The sequence below is a fragment of the Fistularia commersonii genome, chromosome 16, assembly GCF_037954325.1.
Source record: "Fistularia commersonii isolate RoL2024-O1a breed Wild chromosome 16, RoL_Fcom_v1.0, whole genome shotgun sequence".
Lineage (NCBI taxonomy): Eukaryota > Metazoa > Chordata > Actinopteri > Syngnathiformes > Fistulariidae > Fistularia > Fistularia commersonii.
This window is the reverse complement of record NC_141299.1, coordinates 18,436,152-18,453,537: the sequence shown is the minus strand read 5'-3', so window position 1 is coordinate 18,453,537 and position 17,386 is coordinate 18,436,152. Positions and strand designations below refer to the sequence as shown.

The following is a 17,386-nucleotide window of genomic DNA, read 5'->3' as shown; positions in this document are numbered from 1 at the left end:
GGGCCGAGGCCGAGGCCGACCCACCCGCTCATTGGCAGATCCGGAGCGAGTGATGTCACGGGCTGCGAGGGAGGGCCTCCAGAACCCGGACCGCCCGTCCAGACGTGGCCCCCCTTGTTCCTCCCCCTCGCCTCGCCTCGCCTCGCCTCGCCTCGCCGACACACACGTGTGCCAGGCAGACGGCTGACATCACACCCTCGCCGGGGGGAAGCGACGCTCAGGACACAACATGTTTCCTCACGGCCGTTGGCCGAGTCCGACCCTCGGCTTTTTGAAGCCTCACCCCGCCCCGCCGACGCCGCTCACACACACACACACACACGTTCCCAGAAACGGCGAGTACATGACGCGTAAACGTGTTTATCGGCCGCAGGGAACCGACGGACGATGGTTGGGGCGATCGAGCTTCATCCGCCCATTTGAAATCGGGCGGCTTCGGTCCCGGCGAGCACGGGGAGGCTCCGTGTATCTGGCTTGTTTTGTTCATGCCAAGAGTTGTTTTGCGGAAACCTTCTTGAGTGGGGTTGTTGTATTTATGTGGAAAGTTTCAACCTCTGGGGTCTCACATGTATCAGGACACATGCTGCGTTCTGCGTGTCAGCAGTAACATTAAATATGCAAAACTGCAAATAACAAATGCCGCGTTGTCCAAGATTATGTACACGGTGTAATGAATTTGTAAATAGCAATAGCAAATATAATACTTCTTCTTCTTCTTCTTCTTCTTCTTTCGGCTTTTCCCGTTAGGGGTCGCCACAGCGAGTCAACTTTCTCCATCTAACCCTATTCTCTGTATCTTCCTCTCTCACACCAGCTACTTTCATATCCTCTCTCACTACGTCCATAAATCTTCTCTTTGGTCTTCCTCGAGACCTCTTGCCTGGCAGCTCCAATTCCAGCATCCGTCTACCAATATATTCACTATCTCTTCTCTGTACATGACCGAACCATCTCAGTCTGGCTTCTCTGACCTTCTCTCCAAAACATCGAACATGTGCCGTCCCTCTGATAGATTCATTCCTGATCCTATCCATCCTGGTCACTCCCAAAGAGAACCTCAACATCTTCATCTCTGCAACCTCTAGTTCTGCCTGCTGTCTTTTGGTCATTGGAACAGTTTCTAGTCCATACATCATCGCTGGTCTCACCACTGTCTTGTACACCTTTCCTTTTATTCTGGCCGATAGTCTTCTATCACATAGTACCCCTGACACTTTTCTCCACCCATTCCAACCTGCTTGGACCCGTCTCTTCACCTCTTTTCCGCACTCTCCGTTGCTCTGGACTGTTGACCCTAAGTACCTGAAATCCTCCAGCTTCTTGATCTCCATTCCCTGTAGCCTCACCGCTCCACCCGAGTTCCTCTCATTCACGCACATATATTCTGTCTTGCTGCGACTAACTTTCATTCCTCTCCTTTCCAGAGCATACCTCCACCTCTCTAGATTTTCCTCTACCTGTTGTCTGCTCTCACTACAGATCACAATGTCATCCGCAAACATCATGGTCCATGGGGATTCCTGTCTAACCTCATCTGTCAGCCTATCCATCACCATTGCAAACAAGAAGGGGCTCAGTGCTGATCCCTGATGGAGTCCCACCTCCACCTTGAACTTCTCTGTTACCCCTACAGCACACCGTACCAGTGTCTCACAGCTAGCATACATGTCCTGCACCAGTCCAACATACTTCTCTGCCACTCCAGACTTCCTCATACAATACCAGAGCTCCTCTCTTGGCACCCTGTCATATGCTTTTTCTAGGTCTACAAAAACGCAGTGCAACTCCCTCTGGCCTTCTCTGTACTTTTCTATTAGCATTCTCAACGCAAATACTGCATCTGTAGTACTCTTCCTAGGCATGAAGCCATACTGCTGTTCACAAATGCTGACTTCTGCTCTCAGTCTAGTTTCCACTACTCTTTCCCATAACTTCATTGTATGGCTCATCAACTTTATCCCTCTGTAGTTGCCACAATTCTGCACATCCCCTTTATTCTTAAAAATAGGCACCATCACACTTTGTCTCCATTCTTCAGGCATCTTCTCACTCTCTAAGATCCTGTTGAATAATCTAGTCAGAAAATCTACCGCTGCCTCTCCTAGACACTTCCACACCTCCACAGGTATATCATCAGGACCAACTGCTTTTCCACTCTTCATCCTCTTCAATGCCTTCCTCACTTCACTTTTACTAATTTTTGCTACTTTGTGGTCTACAATAGTCACCTCTTCTACCCTTGCCTCTCTTTCATTTTCCACATTCATCAGTTCTTCAAAGTACTCTTTCCATCTTCCCATCACTCTTCTAGCATCTGTCAATACATTTCCCTCTCTGTCCTTTATCACCCGGACCTGTTGTACATCCTTTGCATCTTTATCTCTCTGTTTCGCCAACCTGTATAGATCATTCTCACCCTCCTTACTATCCAACCGAGCATACAAGTCATCATAAGCCCTTTGTTTTGCCTTTGCTACCTCTATCTTTACCTTTCGCCGCACCTCCCTGAACTCCTGTCTGTTCTCTTCAGTCCTCTCAGTATCCCACTTCTTCTTCGCTAACCGCTTTCTCTGTATACACTCCTGCACTTCCTCATTCCACCACCAAGTCTCCTTATCTACTTTCCTTCCAGATGACACACCAAGTACTCTTTTACCTGTCTCCCTGATAACACTAGCTGTAGTTGTCCAATCATCTGGAAGCTCACCCTGACCACCCAGACCCTTTCTCAACTCCTCCCTGAAAACCATGCAACACTCCTCCCTTTTCAGCTTCCACCATTTTGTCCTCTGCTCTGCCTTTGTCCTCTTCATCTTCCTTGTCACCAGAGTCATCCTACAAACCACCATCCTATGCTGTCTGGCTACACTCTCACCTACAACTACTTTGCAGTCACTAATCTCTTTCAGGTTACCTCGTCTATACAAGATGTAGTCTACCTGCGTGCTCCTACCTCCGCTCTTATAAGTTACCCTATGTTCCTGTTTTTTCTGGAAAAAGGTGTTCACTACAGCCATTTCCATCCTTTTTGCAAAATCTACCACCATCTGTCCCTCTGCATTCCTATCCTGGATACCAAATCTGCCCATCACTTCTTCATCCCCTCTATTGCCTTCACCAACATGTCCATTGAAGTCTGCACCAATGACCACTCTCTCATTTCTGGGAATATTCTGCATCACTTCATCTAACTCATTCCAGAACTTCTCCTTCTCTTCAGATTCACATCCCACCTGCGGGGCATAGCCACTAACAACATTGAGCATCACACCTTCGATTTCCAGTTTCAGACTCATAAGTCTATCTGACATTCTTTTCACCTCTAGGACGTTCCTAACAAACTCCTCCTTCAAGATAACTCCTACTCCATTTCTCTTCTTGTCAGTACCATAATAGTACAACTTAAAGCCTGCTCCTAAGCTTCTAGCCTTACTACCTTTCCACCTGGTCTCCTGGACACACAGTATATCCACCTTCCTTCTCTGCATCATGTCGACCAGCTCTCTACCTTTTCCTGTCATAGTCCCAACATTCAAAGTCCCTACTCTCAGTCCCAGACTCTTTCCCTTCCTCCTCTCTCTCTGCTTCCGAACACGCACTCCACCTCTTCTTCTTGTTCTTGTTCTTCGACCCACAGTAGCCCAATTTCCATTAGTACCCTGTAGGTCATCAGTACCAATGGCGGTCGTTGTTAACCCGGTCCGCGACCGATCCGGTATGGTATAGTTTTGGTTGTCTCGCATATTTGGTTTTGGCAAAAGTTTTACGCCGGATGCCCTTCCTGACGCAACCCTCTGCATTTATCCGGGCTTGGGACCGGCACAGGGAGACACTGCTCCGTGCCCCCCCAAGGCAGGCTTGGAGAGGCACGGGCCAGTGCCGCCCTGAGGCTGCATTAGCAAATATAATACTAATATATATTTATATCATATGACAAAACACAATAATAATATAAAGTTTATTATGATAACAATAATATCAATATCAGTATAATATAATAATAACAGTCATATATTTACAGTCCGTCCACTATCATGCCGGTTAGGACACCTCTTGCAGTTACTCTGCAAATGCAAATATGAAATAGGCTTTAAATTTTACTTGATTATTTACTTGATTACTATTTTTACTTGAAACTCTGGCAAAACAATTTTCTTCGGGATAAATAAAGTTGTTCTTATTCTTATTCTTAAATGTGCCACAGGAATTTAAAGTCTACTTTATTGAGAATACGGCCAGGCGTTCACGCGTACAGAGCACTCAAATAGCGTTACTCTGAGTGTTACTCTGAGTGTTACTTTAAGTGTTACTCGGCACAAAGGTACAAAGTAAATATTAGTAAATATAGTAAAAAATAGTAAATATTTTGTCACAGAGTGTCACATTTTGTCTCACTCGACGAGGAGTTATGCAGAGGTAGATGTGGTTAGATTTGATTTTTAAAGTGACAAGATTGCTGGTCTTGCAAAGAAACCGTATCCGTGGCGTGGCTCTGACCTGCGACCCCTTAAAGTCTGGATTCTCGGACGCGACGCGGCCAGAACGAGACTCTCGAAGGTTCCCGCCTTCTATTTGACTCGCTAACACAGACTGGTGTCTTACGGTTCGTGTGCGATTGTCCGTCGGAGTGTTTAAGGCACACGTCACTCGTGGGTTCGGCCATGAAGAGGAGGTGAGGAGGTGAGGTGATGATGGTGGTGTCTGGAGGTGTTTGACCCGACCATCTGAATCCTGCAAAGACGTGCACGGCGCTGTCGCCAGCTCTCTGCCGCAGCTGCACCCATTATGGGCACGGCGTGGGCGACAACCAGCACAGATAACATCCGCACACAGGAAGTGCAGCATCTCCACACACACACACACACACACACACACACACACTGAAAGAGTGTTGAAAGTGTGTTTGTCCCCTGCCCCCCCCCTCTCAGCGGTGTGTGTGTGTGTGTGTGTGTGTGTGTGTGTGTGTGTGTGTGTGTGTGTGTGTGTGTGCGCGTCACTGATGCATCCTCCTGGCCGCGGCAGCCGAACACACACCTCGACATGTCTGTTGTCTGCTCTGCTCAGACCATGGAGTTCCCGTGGATCCTCTTAAGTGCGAGTGTGTGAAGGTCAAAATAAGAGCAACAATCTTGTCGGCCCAACAAATGTCATGAAGCGAAGCTCTTCCCCCGCGGCTTCCGACCCGCTCGTCTTCACAGGAAGGCCGGCTGGGCGACAGCTGACGCCTCGGTGGGAAGTCCGGGTGGAGTTGAAGTTGTGGGATTTAAGAATGGTCCCGGGGCGCCCCCTAGTGCCCCCCGAGGACAAGGCCTGCCTTCCTCTGGAGGTCATCTGATCAAGCTGCAAAGAAAGGTCTCGGCAGATCGCATCCACCCCCTCGCTGAAGCTCCGGGTTCTTTTCATTTTATCAGTGAGTTTGTTTCTGCGCCGATTATAAATTTTCCGCCACGTTTGTCGACTTCCTCTTTGCATTAGTTGTCCTCCTGGTTGCGCTGAGAACAACACGGTTCTTGCAGCTCGCCCGTTCATTGATCAGCGTTTGACACGAGGCCGTCTGATGCGGGATGGCAACAGACTGAGGGCCGTTAGGATGATAAACACCGGCCGCCGTCGCTTCGCGTGCCGTATGAATTCTAATTAAAGTGGGTTTTCCGCGGCCTCGACGGCGTCACTTTGACTGATGCTTTGCAGACATGTGCGGCGGCGGCGGCGGCGGGCGCCATCTTCCCCTCCCCCGTAAGCGACGGAGCCCTCGGAGAGGCGGGAACAGGAGGGCGGCCGGGAAAAGCGTCGCGGAGAGGAAGCGCAGAAAACTTCTTGCCACAGAGGGACGCTCAGAGCTGCGAGTCCAAGGGATGTTGACAAACAAGGAGATTTTCAAATTAAACAAATTTGTTTATGTTGAATAAAATGAAGCACAAAACATCTGTTTACCTCTTTTTCAATCGCGTGTCGCTGCAGCACATCTAATGCGCACCCGTCGGACGTCGATGGTGCCGGCGTCCCGCGGGAGAAGATCCCGGCCTGCAGTCCCGGCACCCGGAGCGGGAACGCGAACGGGTTCCACCGGCCGCTGGTTTGGTTTTACCTCGGGGAGTTCGCCACGGATTACGGGCTCTTAAGATAATCCTCTGTTGTTTATCTGTTTGCGGACACGGCCGGCCGGCTGTTTCACCTCCAGACGGACAAAAATAATGGCATTAAACAGCGTCCGCAGAGCCTCTTTACGGCTCCCGGCCAGAAGCTTGCTTCAAGAATGCAGCCGGTCCAAATGTAAACAAGCCGCTTCCTCATGTCCTGGCCGAGCTCTCTGGCAGCCGGACCTCGATGTGAAGCAGCGCAGTAACTGTTACTGTGCAAGGTCATGATGTCCTGACGCCGGAGAAGCTGCTCCGCCGTCTATCCAGCCGGAGGTGGACGGGCCGGGCCGGGCGGTCCTCCTTCCACCGCAGCCTCAGAGTTCTCCGTCCTGACAGCGATCGCAGAGCCGGCTCTTCCGACGACCCGTCTGGTCTGCGGGAGCTGCTGGTTCTGATGCCGCTCCCAAAACACACCGCTGACAAAAGATGAGCCGATGGTTTTCTGTCTCAACGGGATGCATCAGTGCATGAGCTCTCGACAGGAACGTTCAGAGCGGGATCTTCTTCCTGAGGAGACCGAGGAGCTTTGGTGTCTGCAGCTCCTCAAGACCTTCTATCAGTCACTGGTAGCCGGACGCTCTTCTTGGGTTCGGTGAAGGAGCGCCGAGGTCGACGGGCTCGACAAGATAGTGAGGAAAGTCCGCTTGGTGGCAGGACGGAACCTGGACCCTCTTCAATGAGGGGGAGGACAAACCGGGAGCAACCCTGGACACCATCAACACCACCACCACCACCGGCTGGGGCCGATGTGCGGCTCCTTCGGCCGACGGCTCATCAGAACCAACGCTTCAGAAGCTCCTTTGTGTCCACGGCCATCACTGTGTGACAACACACACCTCAGTGGCCTGAACACACCTGGGCTGCTTCCACAATCCCATAATCTCACCAGCCTTCCCACTCACTGCCTCACCCACTCACTGCCTCACCCACTCACTCATTCACTGCCTCACCCACTCACTGCCTCACCCACTCCCATCCTGTCCTGACTCTGCTGTCTCTCTCCTGGTGTTTCCCAGCCCGCACACATCCTGCCTATTTTTGTTGATTCATTTTATTCATTGCTATTTATTTTTGTCACTCTATTTATATTGTTGTTTAGTTCTATTGTGCGTTTTTCCCCCTTAATGTTCCTTCACGTTGTCCATCGTCATCCCTGTTGTTGTTGTTTTTGTCTGCTGTCTATTTATTTTGGATGTCTTGCGATCTGCTGTCTTCTGCCTTTCTATTTATATTCATGTTCATATTTATTTTCCTTCTTTTGACATGATACTGTAACTGTCAGCTGCTGTGACAAAGGACTTTCTCCGATGTGGATCCATAAAGTGTATCTCCCCTTATCTTATTCAGGCTGTGTGACCGTCTGGCAGCTCCGCCACAGCTTGTCTGACTTCCCGTCTCCACCCAGGTTTCAGGCCATCTAGCGGTCCAGTGGACTCGCAGTCTTTGTATCTTACAGAGTATTTCACGAGGTTTATTCTCATATATGTATTTTAGATTTTAGAAAACTATTAGACGTTCGGGGCCACTTTCAGAGGTCGTGAAATATTCCCTACTGCTTTTCTTCTCGTCTTCCTGAAGGGCAGGAACATTAGAACGGTGTCGTCCTGTTTGGGCCTTCAATTAGATTTTATGTATATCATGTGTTTGTGGTAACCAGAGGCCTCAGATGTGACCTTCTGAGAGGCCGACCGCACGGACGTTCACGTCAAGACAGATAGACGGGAAATAATGAGAAGGTGGGAGGATCTATTTATGTGCTGCTGCTGTCTGCAGCTCTGTCTGCCCTGTGAAATGCAGAAGTTCTTCTGTTTTACAACATTGCACGGCGCTTGCTCGGGTGCAACATGCAAAATCCTGACTGACACGTGCGCTTCGTGTACTTGTCGGCAGCACGAGAGCATCGTGGTGTTTTAGTGAAGAAACACCCGGTTGACGGGACAATAGCTGTGGTCGACCACGGCCGAGCTCGCAACATAACTGACAGTCGCTGCGCCCCAAACTACACCCACAGCAACCACAAAATCACACAGAAAACATGCGTCAACATAAACCCCAGCATTCGTGACCCGCTACCGTCTTCTTCTGCTTCTTCTTCTTCTTCTTCTTCTTCTTCTTCTTCTTCTTCTTCTTCTTCTGCTTCTTCTTCTTCTTCTTCTTCTTCTTTCATATCCTTCATGACTCTACCGTATGGTATAAAATAAGGACTTTTAGTATTGCATCAGTGGAGGGTGGGAAGAAGTGGCTATGAAAATGCAAATCTGTGTGTGTTGCAGCTTCATGTAACTTTATCGGTTTACAGAATGGAAGAAAGACCAGCATCGCCGTTCTTGTTGTGACAGAACACGGCGGAATTGGAAACGAAAGTCAGTGCTGCACCTGCAGGAGTGCAACCCTGGACGCCCTGCGGAGCCTGCAGCAAAAATAACAATAATAATGGTAATAATAATAATAATGATGATGTTTTATGTAAGGCGCCTTACTTGATGCTCAGGGACACCGTACAGACACACACTCATACACAACATACCGTTTAAAAAAATAAAAAAAAACAGTAAAAATAAAAACATTACATTACATTGCATTTGGCAGACGCTTTTATCCAAAGCGACTTACAATAGAGGACATACGACGCCTTCCTGTGTATGTGTGTGTGTGTGCGTGTGTGTGTGTGTGTGTGTAACATAAGGCTGTCTCTTACCTAAAAACGCTGCTTAATTTTATCCTTAATCTTCAGAAATCAAGTTTAATATTAAGGTCATGTGTTTGAACCCCCAGAACTTTAACCACATCGTTCTATTCATAAGTAATGATTATTTTTTATTTTTATTGATGACGAAATGAAACCGCCTGCTGTCGCCCGTCTACTTTGGGGAGGTTAAAAAAAAAAGAAAAGAAAAACGAGCTAACCAATCGGCTTCGAGCGTTGCCCTTAAGACCCGCCTCCCTGCGGTTGCTATGCCTACTCGAAGTTTCCCCTTGAGCGACGGCCGGGGCGGCCAATCGGCGCGGAGGTGGGCGTGTCCCGGCGGCGCCGTCCGAGAGAGCGGCTCGAGAGAAGCCGCGAGCGCCGAGGAGCCGCCGCACGCGATGGGGAGCGCGACGTGAAGCCGCCCGGGGACGCGCACAGGTGAGACGCGCACGCCGGCCGGCCCGCCGCTCGGCTCGCGACATGCGTGGCCGTGACGGAAGCGCCGGGGCTGACGGGAGAGGCGCGCACACACACACACACGCGCGCACACACACACCGTGGGGCGTTCAGGGACGCGCTCCCGCACGGGACCAGCGCGGGTCAGGACTCCCGCATCTGCAGCTCCTCGTCACGCTTTGCCTCGCGGCTCCCAGACGGACGTCCGGAGACGCCGCCGCCTCACGGACGCGCGGAACTCCCGTGCACGTCGACGCTCGTCACGCGGGTCAAACGTGCTTCGCGTCCCGCGCCCAACTTTACACTCCGGTCGTGCTTCGTGTGCGCTGGTGACATCTGCGGGCGCGCGCACACGCACGGAAAGCTGTCGAAATCGTGCCTGACTTGAACGAGTCCTTCTTCTCTTTCAGTCCAGAGCCGCTGCCTTGGAGCGCCGCCGCTTGGTCCGGCACCACTTGGTCCGGCACCAGCCTGGGTTGGTCCGGCTGCTGGTTGGTCCGGCACCTGGACCGGTGGTTGGGCGTGTTGGACGCCTCGCCCGAGGGCCGGTCGGCTCCATGAAAGCGAGGACTTTCTGGAGAAGCGTCTTGCGTCTGAATCCGTGTCGCTGTGTTTGGACTCGCTAATCGTATGTTTCCATATCGGCCGGCGTGCCGTTCCTGACCTTCTGACCTTCTGTCCTTCTGACCTCCTGTCCTTCTGCGCTGGAAGGCCTCTTTCCAGCAGCTCGGCTGCTTTTGTTCGGGCAAAACAAAAAGCGGCGTCCGTCCGTCCGGCGGTCGGGTCGGGAGTCCCTGCCTCCCGTGCGGCCCGCAGGACTCTTCCGGAAAGCTCCGAGCCGCCGTGTGTTGGAGAAGCAGCTGGACTCGGAGACGCCGTATCGTCGGGATCTTCTGCTCCCTCTGAACCTTCCATGAGCGCCGGCACTTTGTCTTCTGCTCTTCAGACTCCCTCCTTGTCCTTCGGGCGCCGCCTCCGTCCGAGCTTCTCCTCTCACCTGCTCTCTTCCCGCCGGACCTCCTCCGACCCTCCGTCCCTCCTCCAGGTCTCCACCGCCCCTCCGTCCGTCTGAACATCTAACTCTCCATCCACACCTTCATCTCCGCAGCCTTCTATCTTCTCTTCCTCGGTGTCTCCACACCAGTCGCTCTCGCCTCCGTCTTCTTCAACTCGAACTCCCTCTGATGGGACCGGTTCTCGATCTTCTCCGTCCTCGTGGCTCCCAAGAGGAACGTCCACATCTTCGCCCGCTCCGCCTCCCGTCTTCTCCTGGGTGTCTCCAAACCAGGCGCCGTTGCTTCTCCTCCACCTTTCTTTCTATGAGATGCTTGTTAGTCCACCCGGTCCTCGCCTGGTCTCCTCCTCCTCCTGAGTTTCTTCTCCACCAGGGTTCTTCTCGTTCCCGGGTGTTGCGTCTTGCGAGCAGGACAAACATGGAGGCCGTCTGCTGCGCCCTGGGGTTTGATGAACATATTTTCAGCAGAAAGCGTAATAATAGAGATTGTAAAGCGCATGAACGTGTGAGAACGTGTCGTCCAGCAGCAGGAGCTTCCTCAGGCGATGAAAGGATGAACGAGTGAATGAAAGGAGGTCTATTGAGAGCAGAGATGGACCTTCATCAGCCCAACAGCAGCAGGTCATGGAGATCATTCTTCTCCTCTGGTCTTTTCCCTTCTGGGTTTCCACAGTGATTCCACCTTCTCCATCTCACCCTGTCCTCTGGATCCTCCTCTCACTCCAACTACCTTCACATCCTCTCTCATGGCGTCCATCCATCTTCTCTTTGGTCTTCCTCTGGACCTCCGATTTCATCTACTAACATATTCACTGTCCGTGACCCAACCTTCTCTGACCTTCTCTGACCTTTTCTGACCTTCTCTGACCTTCTCTGACCTTCTCTCCAAAGCATCTAACTGATGGACTCCTTCCTGATCCTCTCCATCCTGGTCGCTCCCAAAGAGAAGCTCAGCTTGTCCGTGTTTGTAGATCATCTCACCACCATCTCCACCTTTCCTTTCATTGTGTGTGTGTGTGTGTGTGTGTGTGTGTGTGTGTGTGTGTGTGTGTGTGTGTGTGTGTGTGTGTGTGTGTGTGTGTGTGTGTGTGTGTGTGTGTGTGCAGAAGAGGCCACGCCTCACTTGCCAACCTTGAAAGAAAAACCGGTCAAATGAGGAGAAGAATGAAGTGTTTGCATTAATCAGTGATTTGCTCTAGAAAGGTGTTTTTCATCGAACTTCACCACTTTTAGATGTTTTTTTTAAATGATTCAAAATGGCTGGATTTTGACATTAACTGTTGAAACACTGAAGACGTTCTGCGAGGCCGTCGACAGCGGAGCCTCTTATTGGGCGTCTGGGGCGTTCTGTGCACGAGCACCGGGTCGCTGTGGCTTCTTAGATGTTGAATCTCTTTGGCTCGATCAACCATTTTTCCAGTTTTGTCGACGGCTGTTGGTGCGTTCCTAGTTTCTGGTGGCGAGCGATCAGAAAACATCTGCGAGCAGCCACCGAGCGAGGCGCCGTTCTCCTGCCTCGCTTCTCGCCGGCCTCGCATCTCGCCGGCCTCGCATCTCGCCGGCCTCGCATCTCGCCGCACATCACTGGAATCTGTCTTCTCTATCGTATCCGTCTGAATTTATCGTATGTTATGAAAGACACTTTTATTTCCTTCATTTGGTTTTTAAAGCAGCATCATGACTCATAGGCCGTCCCAAATAATGCCAGTATTCTCCTGCGCCTGCATCTCAATGCACTTTTCAAAAGGGCTTTTAATAGCATCGCTTTTTTAAAATTTCCATTTCTTCCTGCGAGCAGCGGCACGGAGACGCTCGGCGTCCCGTGAGAACCCGCCAGGTGCTCGGACACGTCCAGATCTGGTATTTTGACACCTACCGCCAGTTTAGAGTATTTTTATTTGCATATAAATTACATGTAGAAAAGCCAATTCCCTGGATATCGCCAGGCCTTGTGACTGAGGTGACAGTGCAAACTGGTGTTGTAGTTTTCCTGCCCGGCCTGTATTGTGGGACATTTCTCTGCGGTTCCCTGGTCCTGCAGATGTTTGCGTGGGACGGCCTCGGAGATCCCGGTCCGTGGAAACACATCTTCTCCAAATGTTTTTTTTTTTTTGACGTTTCCCGGATTCGCGGCGATTCGCTTCGAGGCTCTGGGGGGAAAAAACGCTTCGCGGCGTCTTCGCAGCGGCGGTGTTTCCCCGGCCGATGCAGGTGTGACTGCTGACGTGACGGCCAAAGACTGCGTGATGAAACCTCTGCGAGAGGCGAGCGAGGTAACGGGCCCAAAATAGCAGGTTTGGTAAATCCCCAGCGAGTTCTGAGTATTCGTACCGCCATCTTGGTCGCTATTTGAGCTGCGTCTGCCGCCTCGCGCAGGCAAACACAGGAAGTGGCGAGGTTCAGTGCTTCACGCCGTAAATCTCTCCACGGGTTCCCGGATCTTCGGCCGACGTTCTGGCGACGCTCGCAGCGTCCGTCGGCGGAGGAAGCGCGTCTCGGTTTTGCATTTGGATTTGAATGGCCCGGGCGTCCGCGCTGAGCCGACACTTATTCTGCTGACGACCCGCTAAACGCGCTGCTAAATATTCAAAGCGAGCCGGCGTCTCCGCGCCGCCGGGAGAAGGAAGCGAACCCGACTCCTGCGGGTCCCAGATGACTCCTCCATCTCTGCTCGCCCCGCGGGGATCTTCTCGCTGTCCTGCCCGCCCTCCTCCTCGGATCCCCCGCGCTACATCGCGCCATGACGCCCGTCAATTATGAATGCGTCGCCTGTCCGATGCAGGCTGCGCCTCCGCCAGGCCTTTCTCTGTGGCCGCCAAGCGGGGCAGAACCCGCAGGCGAGGGCGGCCTGAGGAACAGCAGGAGGTCTCGCTCAGGACTCAGGTGGAGCTCGTCCGACCTCCGGTTCGAGCGAAGCGATTGACGGACAGGCGTCTTGGATGTAACCCCCCCCCGGGTCGCCTTCTGCGACCCCCAGCCCGAGGCCTCCTCCGCCCTCCTGCCGCAGATGGAAGGATCCTCGGGCGGTTCCGTCCTCCGGCTCCCAGGCTGTTTCTAGGTCAGTCGGCCATTTTCCTTTTCCAGTTTGCAATTGGTTTGATCGTTTCCGTACCGACGGGTAGGAGAGGAACTCCTGTTCTTGTCCGAAGCCAAGATCTTCTCCGCAAAACGCAATTGGACGGTAAAGGTGCGCGTTCTTGAAGCTCGTCCTTGCTTCTTAGCCTTCGTTGTCCCGCGCAGGAGGATGTCTTCGGGCCAGAGGAAGGGTTCGCCGCAGAACCGAACCCGGCCAGCCACCATAGCGGACGTGCAACCACTCGCACGTTCACAAGTGAACCTCCTTCCTGTTCTTGTGAGGAGACGGGGAGAACATGAGACGCCGCACAGAAAGCCTCCCTGTTGGACCTTCTTGCTGCAACACGGACGACATCGTAGCCTTTTCTCAAATCACCCTTTTCCCCATGGTGGTATTCAGTTGTGCTTGATCTCGCCTGTCCTTGCCGAAGGTCGGCGCTCTAGTCCTCTATTCCCCCAAATCTGTGTTCGCACCCTCGCTATGCCAAACAAAACCTGGAGGTTGAAAGAGTTAACGGCGGAAAATCCTCGCGCTCCCGTCAAAGTAAACAAAGCGACGATAAACCCGTCATTTAGTCCTCGGCCTCCCGTCCCATATAATGAGCCGCAGTGTGTCGGGCGCCGCCTTGTCTTAATTCACCGCTGAAGCTCGGCGGCCGCGCGGCGTCGTGAGTGTTTTCCACGGCAGGCGTTCGCGCCGGGCTGTGGCGCTCTGGCTCGTGCCAGGGTGGGGAAGAGACGCCCGCCTGGCACGTTGCACCAGACTTGAGTGTGGCGGCGGCCGCCGCCGCCTCCACAAAGGCGCATTCAGGCCGGCACAATGGGAGCTGCCTGCCCGCCCTGTGTTTACCACTGGCCTCTCTGCCTCCTTCCTGTCAATTGTTTTCACGCTCGCTGTTTTGCTTCTGTCTCGGTTAGCTGGGCCTCGAGCTCGGGCTCGCGGGGAAAACCTGCGAAGGTCACGCCGCGCTTTTTTCAAGTGATATTTTCGCCTGGGCCGCGGCGCCGTCGTCCATCCTGAGAGTCCCGATGACCCGCTGAGAGCTTCAAGGTCTCCACCCACACCAAATGTTTGACTACCTCCAGGTGCTGAAAGTTGTTTTCACAGACTGATATGTTTTAGCAGCCCTGTCAGTCAGAGCTCAGGGCTTAGCGAATCATCGTGTATGAAAACCTCACAGCTAGAACCCACAGGAGGCCCTTCCGAGTGGATCTCCATGTTCTCCCCATGTCTGTGTTTGGTTCCTCTGGGTTCTCCAGGTTCCTCTGACAATATCACGCTGTATTACCACTCATTTTCGACCGCTGCTATTTTGCCCTGTCACACAAAAAACCCATGGCTGCTATTGTACCACATACCATTATGGTACCTACTGACCTTTGGCCAAACTGCAAAAAACCTGCTGCTGCTGCTATTCTCTATTTTCAAAGCACAGATATTTATACATTTCAGTCTTTGTGCCGTCAAACGTCTGTCATCTTTGCACGTCACCAGCACTTTCTATCGCCATGTGTTTTATATCTTCACCAACATGTGTCAAACTCAAGGCTCTCGGCCGAACGTGGCACGCCACAACATTTTCTGTGGCCCGCCAGAACGTCTTAAAGCGTCAGATCGCCTTCAAATAAATAAGTCAAACTTGTGCATCGACCATAAACTACGTGTCCCACAATTGCTGCCGATCACGTGACCTGCCATTAGATCGCAGCGTGTCCACGTCACTGTGGAGCTGAGAAATATTAATGATCCCTAAATGTCCAGGAAGAGAAAAATTGACGCAGATGGAAGGCGGTTTCAACAAAGATGGGAAGGCCGAGACGTGTTTGTGCTTCGAGGAGAAAAAGCCGCGTGTCTTTTGTGTCAGGAGGCGCCGTCGGTCGTCAGAGTCCAATCTACGTCCAAACACGGAGCTAAGTATGCTAATGTTAGCCTTCTAGAACAACAACAAATTGTCCAAGAATTGACAGCTAAAATGTTACATTTGCAAAGTCCATGCAAATGCAAATGTAACATTTTGGATTTGAATGAGTAATAAAGTCAGAGTTATTTAACATGTAGGAGTAGTTACTTTTATTTTACGTAACATTTGGTTCTGTTATTACTGTTACCGTTCCATGTGGCCCTTTGAGGGCAACCGCTATGCTGATGTGGCCTTGGGTGAAAAGCAGTTTGACACCCCTGCCTTATAGTTTAATTTGCAGTTCAATTAATTCATGGAATTATTTGCCATTTTACTGTGAGAAATAGCTCCTCGATTCCTCTGTGTGCCCGGCACACAAATCGACAATGAAGCTGATTTTGACTTTGGCTTTGAGATAGATAGGGAGCGCTTTAATTTATTTTAATATTTATTTGACAAGACTTTCCTCCCAGGCCAAGAATTATGCAGGTTAATTGGAGGCCCTGAATTATCCAAATGTGTGAATGAGAGGCTTCAGATGAGGGTGAACGGTCGCATGTCTTTATTTGAGGTATGAACGAGAGGGTGAACGGTTGCATGTCTGTGCGATGTACGAGTGAGATGGTTTAACGTTTGTTTGTGTCATTACGACGGGAGGGTGAACGCTCGTACGTCTGAGTGTCCCCAACCTCTCGTCCAATGACGGCTGGATCGGGATCCAGCACCCACTCAAGGACGAGCGCTATGAAGAATCAACCGATGAATCAATGACGAACGCCATCGAGGACAAAAAGCAGACAAATGCAGAATATAAAATACGTCTCAGCCGACTGCCGGTGACTCGCTCAGCGCTGCGTTAGCTGTTAGCACGTGCTTATTTACCGTCCGCCGCGGCGCTCGGGGGTCGAGATTAATGGCTGCAGTAATGGGCGTCTCGCCTCGGTACGGCAAAAACTGCATAATGCTGCGATGAGAGAAATCTTCCGTGCAGCGTGTTGTCATTTAGTCATTAAATGTGGGCCGTAACTCTGTGCAGTTGGCAGCCGTGTGACCGTTGTTTCGGCCCGCCGTCAATGGAGGGCCAAAATTTGCCATTGATTTTCGGAGCAATTATTCGCCTCCGTGTGCGAGACGCACGGCAGGTTGTGTCGTATTTTTAATGTTCCGTTTACTTCTCAAGTGTATCGGTTGACAACGATCAAGTATTGTAACTTATAATGAGGTCGTGGTTTTCTATCACCTACTCCTTACTTGTATGCTTGCGGTTCTTCGGGTGATACTGACATGTAGATTGACGAGCCCGGACTCTTCTTGCATGTGATTCGGTTCGGTTCACTTAAGGCGATTTAATGCAGCTGAATTCCCGACAACCTGGTACACGATCTTTCATTCGTTCATTATTTATACCTCTTATCCTGCGGTCGGGGGTTACGGGTGTGCCGGAGCCTGTCCCGGCTGTCATCGGGCCTCTGAGAGGCGGGTCGGACCCGGACCGCTTGCAAGTCGATCCCGGTGATCTCTCGCTAAGATCTTTCTGTCGTGGCAACCGGCCTTCTTCACTTGAAGACGTTTCACGCGTCGAACGAGAGGCTTCTTCAGTGTCGGTGGCCCGTGGGGAGTTTTCCGAATATCGCGGTGGTACATTAACTTGCCGTTCCTCATGCTGGTCCAGGGTCCAAGACCAGAGAGACCCAGTTGAGGTCCTCAAGAAAGCATCAGCCGGTGTGGTTTGGGCCACGAGTGTTCTTCTGTTGGTCATCCGGCTGGAGTTTCCCCGGGCAGCCGCTCAGATCTGTGCTCGGCACGTCCTGCTTTACCTCACTTGTCATTGATTTCAAATCCAGTCCTAAAAATAAACCAATCCCTGCCCATCATCATCATCATCATCTCCTCTGTGGGTTCTTTCAGAGATGGATATCTGCGGAAACTCCATTAACCCCCGTCTTCACTTCTCATAAATCAAATCCCTTTGGATTCTGCTGTGTAACTTCATTTATGTCCTTGGTACCAGCCGCCCCCCCGCTCAGCTGTGATGTGAAGAGTGTTGACGTCACAGCAGCAGCTGTCATGTGACTTGACAGCCCTGTGATCTTCACCTGAACCTCCTCCA

The 17,386-nt window shown here is 51.6% G+C and overlaps 1 protein-coding gene across 2 annotated transcripts in view; it reads left to right on the top strand.

The window, feature by feature from the left end:
• Window positions 1-9,183: 9,183 nt before the first annotated feature.
• fcho1 (FCH and mu domain containing endocytic adaptor 1) overlaps window positions 9,184-17,386 on the top strand; it is a 47,485-nt gene continuing 39,282 nt past the window's right edge. Inside the window, exon 1 of one of the 2 annotated variants that reach the window (XM_086162303.1) lies at window positions 9,184-9,267. The gene's annotated coding sequence lies outside the window, so the exon portion shown is untranslated. Of the gene's footprint in view, window positions 9,268-14,408; window positions 14,462-17,386 lie in introns of those variants that run through there. The other variant, XM_086162304.1, reaches the window with a different exon arrangement.